Source organism: Symphalangus syndactylus, chromosome 13, assembly GCF_028878055.3.
Source record: "Symphalangus syndactylus isolate Jambi chromosome 13, NHGRI_mSymSyn1-v2.1_pri, whole genome shotgun sequence".
Classification (NCBI taxonomy): Eukaryota; Metazoa; Chordata; class Mammalia; order Primates; family Hylobatidae; genus Symphalangus; species Symphalangus syndactylus.
Window position 1 is genome coordinate 113,182,662 of NC_072435.2, and position 13,897 is coordinate 113,196,558.

Here is a 13,897-nt window from a genome sequence, read left to right on the forward strand (position 1 = left end):
CATGTCCTTTCCCTCTTCCAAACGCCTCACCACCAAGCCCAGGCACCTGGACCAGGTGTGAATAGTGGGGAGCAGGTGCTTTTTCTGGGAGCAGCCACCTCTGAGGACTGACACCCTGGCTCCCAGCCCAGCTCTGTCACCTCAAGCCCCCATGGTCTTGGGGCACACTGCATCTCATGGGGGCACAGGCTCTGCCTCTATAACCAGGAGTGTGGTGAACTGAATAATGGCTCCAAAGATGTCCACGTCCTAATCCCTGGAACTGGTGAAAATTTACCCTTCAAGGCAAAGGAGACTTTGCAGATGTGATTGAGTCATACTCTTGAGATAGATAGATGATCCTGGATTAGCCAGGCAGGCCAGATGGATGTAATCATAAGGGTCTTCAAAAGCAAAGGGGGAGACAAAAGGGAGAGGCAGAAGGAGATGTGATAGATGGGGGCTGAATGGATGTGATGGGGGAGAAGGACTCAACCCACCATCGCTATCTTTGAAGATAGAGAAGGGGGCCACGAGCCGAGGAATGCAGGCAGCCTCTAAAAAGCTGGAAAAAGGCAAGAAAATGGATTCTCCCCTAGAACCTCTAGAAGGAGCACAGCCCTGCCAACATCCTGATTTTAGCTCCATGAGACCCACTTTGGACTTCTGACTTTCAGAACCATGTTCTTGTTGTTTGTTGTTTCAAGCCACTAAGACAGTGGGGCAGTAAGTGCTGCCTCGTGAGCAGGTGTGAGATTGAGATGACAGCACACAAGTGCTTCATCCAGTGTCCAGCTAAAGCGTCTACTCCTTCACCAGCTTCTCATATTATCGCTACTAATATTACCATGAATATTATTGCTAATAATATTCCTCTTCCTGAATGATGACAACTGTTTCTCACTGTCTCTCTGGCTTCCCCAATTCATTCTGCGTCCAGTACTATGAGCAATTGCTTCAAAATGCAAAATTGATCAGGTCACTCCACTGCTACAATGACTCCCCAGTGCTCTCTGGATAGAGAGTCTCCCAGTGCCTGGAGGTCCCATATAGTCTGGCTCCTACACACCATTTCCCTGTTCTCATATGACTCTCCCTGTCATTCACGGAGTTCCAATCACACCAGCCCATCTCCGAGCCTTTGCCTCTGCCATTTCCTTGGCCTGCAATGCTTTTCCCGCTTGCCTCAAAAGCCTCTCGTGGCCTCTCCAACTAGGTCACTCCCCCCAGTAGGTCCCTGAAGCACTGTGGATCCACCTTTGCAACACCTGTTGTAGTTGTAATTGAACAGGTGTTGCCTGGAGCCTATGATGATGAACTGTCTCCCCTTCCAGACTGTAAGCCCTAAGAGGACAGTTATATGGTTTGGCTGTGTCCCTACCCAAATCTTAACTTGAGTTGTATCTCCCAGAATTCCCCTGTGTTGTGGGAGGGGCGCCGGGGGGAGGTAATTGAATCATGGGGGTGAGTCTTTCCTGTGATATTCTCGTGATAGTGAATAAGTCTCACGAGATCTGATGGGTTTATCAGGGGTTTCTGCTTTTGTTTCTTCCTCATTTTCTCTTGCTGCAGCCAGGTGAGAAGTGTCTTTCACCTCCTGCCATGATTCTGAGGCCTCCCCAGCCATAGGGAACTGTAAGTCCAATTAAACCTCTTTCTCTTCCCAGTCTCGGGTAGGTCTTTGCCAGCAGCATGAACATGGACTAATATAGGCAGGGACTGGGTTTATCTGGTTAATGTTACAGGTGCTGAACACATGAATGAATGAATGAATGAATGGATGGATGCAGTGCCTTAGGCTGCTTCCCACGGCCAGACCTTTCCTTCCAGTATTCCAGGGAGTGAGATCCCCACCGTGGTACGACAACCAACAAAACATAACAGCTTCTATGTGGGTCTGCACCTGCAGCCTCCTTTGCCACAGTCCTCACCACTCTGCAGTGTACCACACCTGGTCTACTTCCTGCATTTACAGCACCTACATAGACCCTGTAGGTGTTTAAACACCAGGCCAATGCTTAACAAACCTGAGCAGGCACTAGAATCTCCTGGGGAGCTTTGTTTAAAAAAAAAGGTGGTTGGCCCTACCCCAGCCACCTTTAACCTGCAAATACAGTTTCTGATTTGCATTTCTAACAAGTTTCCAGATAATGCTGATGCTGGGAGTCCAGGGAACCCCACTTTGAGAACCACCACTCAAGCCCACTCTCCTTTTATGGAGGCCCAGAGGTCATCTCTTAAGTTCAAAATCCACTACATGGGTGCCAGAATGGTCCTGGCACAGTGTTCTAGGTGCAGAAGATACTGTACGCACAACAGACCTGGTCCTTAATCCCACAAGCTGAAGGTCCAGTGGAGAAGGAAGGCAATAAACAAATCAATGAGACTTCAGAGAGGTACAAGTGCTGTAAAGAGAATGCAGAGACTTATTGGATAGAGAGCAGATGGAGTTGGGGGCATGTTTAGCCAGGGTGCCCAGGGAAAGCCACTCTGGGGAGGTAACCTTTATTCTGAGAGCTGAATGAAGAAAAAAGCCAGGCATGTGGAAATCTGGGGAGAGAACTCCAAGCTGGGGAAATCAGCCAGTGCAAAGGCCCTGAGGTAGGACAACGTGTGGCATGCTTGAGTAACACGGCAAAGGCCATCTGGCTGGAATCCAAAGAGTGTCTCCCAGTGGCTACTCTCTACAGGTGTTTACCTTCCAAATAAAAGACATAGATAGCTGGGTGCAAATAGTCCCCTGCGATGCCTGACTTGAGCTCCCAAGGCAGTTGGTTTCAAAGTCAGCTGTTATGTTAAAAAAACACTCAAGCTGTCAGAGGGATTTACGACTCCTCTGCTGCTCACTCCCTTTTAAGCATTCCCCACTTCTCGAAACTCAAATCCCACTTAATTGTCCCATGCTCCTTCCCCCTCCCTTGAGTAAATAAATCACATTCCAAGTTACAGGTCGCACACTCCATCAAATCCAGCCTCCGGCAATCTCTAACTTCCAAGTTGCTCATGAATCTAACACTCAAGATATTAAACCTTGGGACTCTGGGGCTTTATAATAAAAAATGCCAGGTTAGCTTCCTATAAAAATGGGACATGCCAGAAAGCAAGTGAGAAATGCCAGCTGTCTGCCACCTGCTTAACTCAACGTGTGTCCAGGAAATGAAGAGTTATAGAGTTCCATTAAGTAAGGGGCTGGCTGGGGAAGGCTCACATCCTAGCCAGACAAGAAAGATGACAGTGGCCTGCCAGGCATCAGAATATGCAGAGACAGAGCCTAGCTGCCCACGAGGGCACTGAGCTTTTGTTAATGCGTGCCCTCCCTCCCCTCCTACAGCCTCTGATATTGCTGCAAAGCTCAGAAATGGGGAGGGAAAAAGGAAGCGTAGACTCTCTTTCTGTCTTGCTGAATTCTCCCCAGAACTGAACCTGATTTTGCTAAGTCAAGAGGTCAGAGGCGGCCAGGTGCGGTGGCTCACATCTGTAATCACAGCACTTTGGGAGGCCGAGGTGGGCGGGATCACAAGGTCAAGAGATCAAGACCATCCTGGCCCACATGGTGAAACCCTGAGCAAAGAGTCAGCCCTTCTTGTCACCTGCACACAGCATCATTGTGACAATAAGGAAAACATCTTTGGCCTGGCACAGTGGCTCATGCCTATAATCCTAGCACTTCAGGAGGCCAAGGCAGGTGGATCACCTGAGGTCAGGAGTTTGAGACCAGCTTGGACAACATGGTGAAACCCTGTCTCCACAAAAAATACAAATATTTTTTGTATTGAGACCAGCCTGGACAACATGGTGAAACCCTGTCTCCAGTAAAAATACAAAAATTAGCCAAGCGTGGTTGTGTGCGCCTGTAGTCCCAGCTACTCAGGAGGCTGAGGCAGAAGAATTGCTTGAACCTGGAAGGCAAAGGTTGCAGTGAGCTGAGATCACACCACTGCACTCCAGCCTGGTGACAGAGGGAGACTCCGTCTCAAAAAAAAAAAAAAAGAGGTCAGAGTCTGGCCGCTCTGGGCTCTTCAAAGACTGAGATGTGGGGTTCTGCCCATTAGGGGCTGTCCCTTCTGCCCCGGCCTGTATGACTCCAAGCTGCTGGGCATCTGGGTGACCTTCTGCCCTCTCTGGTCTAGGTTTCATAGGGAGGGAGTATTCCCACCCCACAGGCAGCCAACGGGGAGGCGTGAGCCTCCAGTCACTCCAGGAAGAATTGCAGGGAAATGGTAACCTGGCATTCCTCTACCTCTTGTCACATTGTGGGGTCCAGCCTGGGACCTGCTCTTGTTGACACTGTCCAAAGATAGCCTGAGACATGCTCTTCCCCAATCCTGCATCATATTTTTTCAGCATCTCCTAAGGGTAGGGCTGCACACATCTCGTTCAGTATCCTTCACCTTGCAATCATTCAAGATCCGCCCACTTGTATTTATATGAATTTGCCAGATCAGCCAACTCCTATTTATCACTTAATAGCTTCTGATAAATGCACTGCCCTTGGGGGAAAAATCAGTGTATTTTAAAGAGATACTTTCTGTCATTACCTTCTATCATTGCCAGATGGAAAGCTAGAATCCCTAGCCCCAGGTAAGAGTAAAAATAAATACCATGAAAACAAACATATATTAAAAAACAAAGTGAAATCCTAGTTTGGCACTGTGGTCTGCCAAAGGCCCTAAGTTTGAGGGCTCCTCTTTTTGTAAAAAAACAAAACAACAAAACTAGTTTAGCAAGTTAGAGTTACAAGCTAGTATCAAATACTAGCACTGAACAGAGATGTTTTCTTTTTCTTTTTTTTTTGTTTTGTTTTTGAGATGGAGTCTCGCTCTGTCGCCCAGGCTGCAGTGCAGTGGCGCAATCTCAGCTCACTGAAACCTCTGCCTCCTGGGTTCAAGCAATTCTCCTGCCTCAGCCTCCCAAGTAGCTGAGATTACAGGTGTGTACCACCATGCTTGGCTAATTTTTGTATTTTTAGTGGAGACAGGGTTTCACCATGTTGTCCAGGCTGGTCTCAAACTCCTGACCTCAGGTGATCCACCTGCCTTGGCCTCCTGAAGTGCTAGGATTATAGGCATGAGCCACTGTGCCAGGCCAAAGATGTTTTCCTTATTGTCACAATGATGGTGTGTGCAGGTGACAAGAAGGGCTGACTCTTTGCTCGAATGAGCTGACATTCTCATGGGGAGACAATATGCAAATAAAATAATTGCAAGTTTTAATTAGGGCAATAGAGAAACAAACTCGGTGCTAGGTGCTTCATGAGTAGGATCACCGGGGTAGGTATCTAAGGAGAGGCAGCAGGGGCCCCCTTCCCACTACATTGTGTTCTTTCAAGGCAAAGACTCTGCATTAACTTGTGACAACTTCTAGCATAATACTCCTTATCAAATCCCTCCACGCAGGGCAGCATTATCATCCTGTTTAGGATGACAACCATCTTTAGAGGGCCTACCAGGATGCCAGGTACAGAGGCAAAAGGTTTCTGGGCAGCGCCTCATTACATGCTTCTTATAACTCTCTAAAGTGGGTACAGACCAGGAGACTGGGGCAATAAGTCAGCCTAGTTAGGAGCATACACTTTAGAATCAGAACCACATGAGATAATCTGCCATTTCCTGGCTAGGTGATTTTTGGCAAGTTACCTAAAACCTTTGGAACTCACAGTGCTTTGTAACCTCTGAGGTGGGGGCATACAGTCTGAACGGAATTCATATTCCAAGGGGCTCAGCCTTGCTTTGGAGACTCCCTAGCTGTTATTTTTTGAGGGCAGGCAATAAGCATCTTGCCATTTCCGTCTTTTGCAGAGGTGCGTGTGATTTTATGTCCAATTTTAATGCCCACTACTCGGCAGTACTTGCAGGTTAAATGAGATAAGATGATGGTCTCCGTTGATGGAGTTTTCTCCTGCAAGGCACTGCCCTGAGAACTTCTCACACCATCTCCCCTAGTAGGAGAGACATGATTTACAAATGAACAAACTCATGTGCAGGAAGGTAAAAATTACCTGCGCCAGGGTCCTACAGTGAGTAGGCAACAGGGTCAGGATTTGAGTTCAGGACTCAAACTTTAACCTCTTTTCAGGATTTCATAAGATCGCCGGGAAAAGATGACTTAGCAGAGCAGGTGACTCCGGAGATTCAGAGAGCCTGACCTCTGAACCCTCATTTGCTCATTGAGCTCAGCTGAGAGTACCCTGCTCCAACTCTAGGCCTTTCCTTCCACCCCCAAATTCAGAGCAGGGCCATGTTAATCCTCATGAATTTGCTGCTTCTGTTTGGGAATTCTCAGCTGCTACTCAGAGACAAGCAAAGCAGGCTGCAGGTGGCTAGAGCTAGAAGGTCTCCGAGCTGCTGGATGCATGCTTGTCCACACTGGCCCAGGGGAGGGGCTGAAGAACTGCTCTTGGAATGACTGCATGGATAAACAGAGGAATGAATGACTCCTATCCTCTGTCTTCTTGGGGATAAGCATCCTGTGTCCCCTGTAGCTCGGGAGGGCTGTGTTTCATGCCAAGTGATACGATTTGGCTGTGTCCCCACCCAAACCTCATCTTGAATTGTAGCTCCCCAAATCCCCATGTGTTGTGGGAGGGACCCAGTGGGACATAATTGAATCATGGGGGCAGGTCTTTCCCGTGCCATTCTCGTGATAGTGAATACGTTTCACAAGCTCCGACGGCTTTATAAAGGGGAGTTTCCCCGCTCAACTTCCCTTCTCTTGTCTGCTGCCATGTGAGATGTGTCTTTCACCTTCTGCCATGACTGTGAGGCCTCCCCAGCCATGTGGAACTGTGAGTCCATTAAATTTCTTTCTTTTGTAAATATCCTAGTCTCAGGTATGCCTTCATTAGCAGCGTGAAAACGGACTAATATACTAAGATATGCCTTTACCTGCTGTCTTAACACATGAAATAGACCATGAGCCAAGCCCAGATCAAATTAGTAATGAACATTGAGCCTCTTCCATGAGCAAGGTAGCACAGGGGCAAAAAGACCAAATAGACCACTGGTCCTGCCCTCTAGGGCTAGACATCAAAGGATATCAAAACACTGAGTTCTTTTTGTTGACTCACCAGAACCACACTTATTTTTCAACTCAACAGTAGCCTGAACTACTGTTTGAAAAACTGTACACCTATATCACCTAATTCATATGCATTAAAACTCCAGTGAGAGGATAGCCCCCAGGGTGTTAGCAGAGCTAGCTCTGGCTACTGGGATTAGGAGGTTTTATAAGGTTTTTTTCCCCCTTGCTGCTTATCTTTCTTTCCTAATTTTTCCTCCAACAAATGCATGTTCCTTTTGTAAATCGAGAAAAAAGGAAGAAATGAGAAAAGCACCTCTGACTTCTGACTAGAGTAAAACCAGACATATATGTTTATTCTGTAGATGGTTTGGAAAATATTGAACCGGTGGGGAACTGAGATGAGAAAGCGGAGTCTGAACCAAATTCATACTCTATGTAGCTCAGCCTTGCTTTAGAGACTTCCTGGCTGTTACTCTGCGAGGAGAGGAAGCATTTTTGCTCCTTCTGTCTTTTGCACAGGGTTTAGCCCACTCTAGTCCTCTTTGGAAGTGGGCACACAACAAATGCTTGGTGATTACGGAGAAACCTAATAACACTCTTGGCCCAGGAAAGTTCAGTCCCTAATGAGGAAGACAGAGTTTACTGCTCAATTTTTTTTTTTTCTAATAACTGTGTAGCTGGTAAGAGACAAAAGGGCAGGCAGATGCATGGTAGGCATAACCTCCACCTCAAATGGCTGTGTTCTTTCCACCCATGGGCCCCACAGCCCAAAAGGGCACAGGAAGGGAGGCTGAGGACACTGGGAGGAGGACCTGTGTAAGGCAGTCAGCTGGGGTGGAGTGTGGGGGGCATTGCTCGCTTCTGCTATTGGGGCTGAATCAACCCTGGACCTGTCGGTCAGGTCTGTTCCTTGGTGAAGGAGATGGTGAGATAAGGAGATGGGGAGGCAAGTAAGAGGAAGGGGAGGCTGGGAAGTTATCTGAGCATGGAAGCTACCTGGCCATGGTGTAAAACATCACGTGTAGGAGAGAAAACAGGCATAGAAATGTTTTGAACTCAGGTTGCAGACCAACATTAGGAATTACTGGATCTGCTCCTTTCACAGGGGAGATGGAGAAACCGGAATGCAGAAGGGGGATGGAATTTCCCAAGGTTGTGTTTTGAGTGACACAGGCTGGCTACAACCCAGCTTTGTCCGAAGCTAAACCCAATGCTTGTAGACATAGAGCTATGCTGCCTTCTCAGAATAATAAATGGCATTTGTGAACCTCCCCACGAGGACTCTGCTAAAGGTTTTACGTAAATCATATCCATAGATTGTAATCCTAACCTAACCCCATAAGGCAGGTGTTATTCCTATCCAACAGATGGGGAAACTGAGACTCAAGGAGTTCAGGTCATTTGCCAAGGTCATGTAGCTAAGATATATGAGACAGAACTGGCATTCTACCCTCATTCTATTCGATACTAGGGTCTTATTCTTAACCACTAAGCTACATGGCCTCTTTGGAAATGGAAGGAACAGAGGCTGAGGAACAAGGGAATCAAAGTTTTCCAAGCTCCTGAGATAAGCCTTGTACTCATTCTACCCACACAACAGCCCTGAGGGGGAACTTTTCATCCTCCTGTCCCTCCAATGAGGAAGTAGTGGCTCAAGAGGATGAATGACTTGCCCAGTAATCCTCTCTGCCAGGACATGCAGCAGGAGCTGGGTCCAGTTTGCCCAAAGCCCCTGGGCTTTCCACTGCCTCCCTCTTTTCTGAGAAGGCCTCGAGCGCTGGGCCATCCCAGCACATGCCCAACTAGCCCACTATTCATACTGCTGTAGGTCAAGGGTTTGCAGAGTGTAGAATTTGCAAGACTGCAGATACTGAGGCTTGCTAGAACCAGGCTTCTGAGGTGGGAGTTGCAAACTATGGCCCGCGGGCCAAATGTAGCCCAAAGCTTGTTTTTTGCATGACCCATTAGCTAAGAATGATTTGATACTCCTTTAAATGGTTGAAACAATTTCAAAAGAAGAGTAATATCTTGTGCCATGTGAAAATTATATGAAATTCAAATATCAGTGTTCATAGTAAAGTTTGATTGGAAGACAGCCATACTTTTTTTTCTGCAAATTGTCTACAGCTGTTTTCATGTTAAAATAGCAGAGTTAAGGAGTTGTAACAAAGACCATATGGCAAAGCTGAAAATATTTACTGTCTAGCCCTTTACAGAAAAGGTTTGCTGACCCCTGCTCTAAGAAATCAGGGTGGAGCCAACAGAAATTGGGCTACTCAAACTAGAAGGGCTTTCTTCAATTTCAGCCATTCTCCTCTGCATTGGGGTGCGGTTAAGGTCACGTGGATTTTCCATTCATTCACTTGCTCACTCAGTCAACCATTTGTGCCTCTATGCATGTGCTGAGCTAACACTTCCAGAGGCCTGCCAGGCACTGTGCCAGGTGTGGGATACTGAGTCTGGTGGGCAGGCACATATTACATGAGAAAGTGCCAGCAAGTGTCATAGGTCCAGGGACAAGGTTTTGCTTAGGAGTGAGTTGGGCTAAAGAGGGAGAAGGAACTTGAACTCGGGCCAGTGCATATGCAGCCAAATAAGGGAGCTTATCTGCAAGCCTGTGTTATGCAAGGTGGAGACAGACTGAACTACCCGCTGCCACCCATCAGGGAGGGGCAGGCCCCAGCCACACAATCACTCAAACGTGGAAGCATATGTCAAGTCCATGTTTTCTGCCTCTTCCTTTCCCTAATTCCCTGCCCAAACTCCTATATCACATCCTCACAGAGCCTTCCCATGCAGCTCCTGGACATTAAATTAGCTGGACAAATGTTCACCCAAGTGAGACAAATCCAAAATTGCTTTAGAATGTCTTTCTTACAGGCCACTGACTTCAAAACGGCCAGCGGGAGGAAATGACCTGACCCACTGTCGCCACACAAAGAATCACTGTAACTGGATCAAAAGCCACAAGTGTGACATATGTCTGTGCACACAGGTATTTACATGGGCATTCTTGTTTCTGAGTGCAGGTGTATGTCTGCTTCTGTGACTATTTATGCACACATGAACACACGTAAAGACATGTCAATGCATGCATGTGCATGACTATAGGCGCATGTGTGTGTACATATGTATGTGCATTCACGTGTGTAGGGGTCTTTGCATTTCTGTGTACATCTATGTCTATGTATCTATATGTTTTTTGTGACCTGACTTGGGGACAGCAATATGGGTTCCATCATGCCAGCTGCAGAACTGGCCTTTCTCATCCCTCAGAAAGCACTCTGGGTCTGCATTTTCCCTGGACTTTGAAATGCTCCAATAAAAAAATCAATTCTTTGTCTAAAACTGGAACTTCAGGTTGCCTAGGGGTGGGGGAAGTTGGGAGGAGGGTAGTGGGGAATGACTGGTAATGGGTATCGAATCGATTCCATTTTTTTGAGGAGAGAGAAAATGTTCTAAATTAGATTTTGGTGATAGTGGCACAATTTTGTAAATATACGAAAAACTATTGACACTGTGTACACTTTAAGTGAGTAGACTTAGGGTATATACATTATATATCAATAAAGTTGTTTTAAAAAAGAAAAAAACAAATGGAAGTTTACAAAAATCCCAACTCACTTTTTGTTGCTTTTGCTGAGGAGCCCTGAGCTGGGCAATGGGTAAAAATAAAACAACCTGATTTCACAGCTTTGTCAACCAGGGAAGGAACTTCTTCCAGTTTCGACAACCCATGCCTCTGCTGGCCTGACAACAAAGAACATTTCTGTTCTTTGCCCTCAGAGCTTTGTAAATAGAACTTGAAGGACCTAGGAGATTTGAGGAGGCCTGGGTGGGCAAGATATTAAGGTGGACATTGAGAGGAAAACAAACTACCATTTCATTACCCCAAGAGGAATGGAGAAAAATCGAAGCCAGGGGAGTGTGCTGGCAGGAATCATTTCTTTTAGAAGGAGGAATAGAAATGAGAGTGGAGAGGGGAGAGAACTTATTAGGGGAGATAGTAGCACCTAGAGGTTAGGAGCTTGGAATTTGAAGTCAGAGTCAGGTTTCAGACCCAGTCTTGATACTCTTTACCTATGAGCTTTTGGGAAAGTTGCCTAAAATCAATGCAGGTAGACAGACCAGAATCTATGTCATAGGTCTGGAAGGGTAAAAATAGAAGATCCATGTGGTACAGACAACACCAGTGTTCATCAGATCTTGCTCCATGTTGCTCCTAGGCACTTGGGAGACTACACTTTCCAATCTCTTTGCAGTTATGTTGTATATGTGACTGGCCCTGGCTGGTGAAAAGTAGGATGTTTTTATTGGCCTGGTTGGGGTATTTTAAAGTGCATTGCTCAATCCCCACTTTCTTTTCTTGTGCCACCCAGAAAAGAAAAGGCTCCAGGATAATATGCAGACCCACTAGATCAGAACAGCCTGAATCCCTGAGTGACTGCATGGAAGAGAGCTGCCCTGGAGGATTGCCCAGTCTATAGCCAACTTTACATGAGTGAGAAATAAACGTTCTGAGTAGTGAGAAATAAATGTTCCCAGAGATTTTAGGGTTGTTTGTCATTGTAGCATAAGCCTATCCCATCCTACCTAAAAGGACATGCAAAGAGGTTGGATCATTAAAAGCACTCAATAAATATTGACAATTACAGTTGATTGGTAGACCCCAAAATACAAAGTAAGTGAGGCCATGAGAAGAGAAGACGGACAGGGACAATAGCAAAATCAGCAAAAATAAGAGACTGTAGTAGCTAGGATCAAACTTCCACAATAAACATCACTATTTTGGGAAACCAAACTCTGGGATGGGAGTTGTATTTTCCCTTGTGTTGAAAAAACATAGTTCTTTTCCAAATGCCCACAAACACTTACCTCTATTTGTACATAAATGGGCAGCACAATGATTTTAAAAACCAACAGGCAAATGGGAATCTGTGCTTGGTGAGATTCAATTTCATTTTTTTGTTAATAGCTTTCTCCTACTTCTCACAGATAGAAAGCAAGCCACTCTAGGGATGTGACCTCACCTCTCAATCATTTAAAAACAGAAAATAAATGTCCAGAGAGATTAAAAACATGGGTTCTGTGCCCCAAAAGGTTGTCATGTGACAATGTTGCATCTTCATGGGAAAGATGAAAACTCCATGTAATCCTATTACGAATATTTCCATTAGCCACCAAGCCTCACCTTGGTAATCTGTTTCAATTGAAAGTCCTGTCATTCCCCAAAACCCAATTTAGAAGGTGCAGGGACAAAATATAAGTTTGTGCCAATTTCTCAAAGATGGGCAAAAATCATCACTTGAGTTCATCTGGGATTCTTTTTTCCCTTAATCTCTTAACTCCGGGGCACTAAAAGAATTCTTTCCCAATGTTCACCAAGGTAACCTTGTCCTCTCAGGCCTCCTTAAATTCCATAGGCACTCTAGCTTCTATCTATGAAGTGTGGAGGGTGGAGATATGGGGATCTTAACAAGCAAATGCCCAGCTACCTGGATATCCAAGGTTCCTGTGCTTTTGGATGCTCTGGGAAGGTTAGTAGGAAGGGGTGACTGGGACTGGTGCCACAGTATATACAAAAAGAGTCAAGATCAGCCAGACTGTTCAAACAGCCCAGCACCAGAATCTTTAAAAAAAATCTTTGTTAAAATTTCAGTAGCTTTTGGGGTACAAGTGGTTTTTGGTTGCATGGATGTATTATACAGTGACAAATTCTGAGATTTTAGTGTACCTGTCATCTGAATAGTGTACGTTGTACCCAATATGTAGTTTTTAATCGCACACTCCGCTCTCCCATTCTCCCCATTCCGAGTCTCCAAAGCCTATTATATCACTAGTATGCCTTTCCATATTCATAGCTTAGCTCCCATTTATAAGTGAGAATATATGGTGTTTGGTTTCCATTCCTGAGTTACTTAATAATGGCCTCCAGCTTCATCCAAGTTGCTGCAAAAGACATTATTTAGTTCATTTTTATGGATGAGTAGTATTCCATGGTGTATATATACCACATTTTCTTTATTCACTCATTGGTCAATGGACACTTCGGTTGGTTCCGTGTCTTTGCAGTTGTGAATTGGCCCGCACCAGAATCCTGACCTTGTGTCAGTCCTTATGCAGTCCCCTCACCAATGCGGAAGCTATCACATCATATCGACAACACTGAAGGCGGGTGGGAATAGCTGGCCCCATTGTCCATCAAGGAAACAGGTTTAACTCAAACCCTAGAGGCAGCACATGGTGAATGTTGCCCTCCCTCCAAGACCAAAACCCGAACGTTTTGTTTTCACGCCCTTGTATTTTTCATCAGATCACCCCAGCCTCTTGCTCAAACAGAATTGTGCTTCTGTTGCTTACACCCATGGAACCCTGGGCAAATAACATTTCCTGGAGTCTGATCTGTAAAACAGTGACAATCATATTCTCCTCTCAGGTTGCAAGCATCCAATAGTGTAAAGTATGTATAATGTGCTCAGCACACTGCATAGCACCTGACAAGGCTCAACTATCCACTCTTCTTATTACAATTACTCATCCAGGAGAGTCAGGATACATTAGGATTTGGTGTCCCTCACTGCACATCCCCCAGTTGGCACCATTTGCTCCAACTCGACTGAGTTATTTGAAGTTTTCCAAATGCGACCTCTTCTTTCTGCCACCTTCTTGCTTCTGTCTATGCTGTTCCTTACACCAAGCACACCCTTCCTCTAATCCCCATTTCTTCCAAAATGTCTCATTCTACAAGAAACAGCCAATTTCACCACTCAGTCAGTCCCTTTCTCTGAATTCTCTTCATGCCCTTTGCACACCTCTGTTTCAACACTTCCTTCCCTGTATAATGATTCCTGAATTCCTATCTTCCCCATGGCTGAGAGGCTACTGAGGACAAGCATGT

General features: G+C 45.8%; 1 protein-coding gene across 2 annotated transcripts in view; it reads right to left on the reverse strand.

Moving 5' to 3' along the window:
• The window catches only part of KSR2 (kinase suppressor of ras 2), a 526,538-nt gene that overhangs the window by 39,262 nt on the left and 473,379 nt on the right, over positions 1-13,897 (reverse strand). The gene's annotated exons all lie outside the window — the stretch shown is intronic.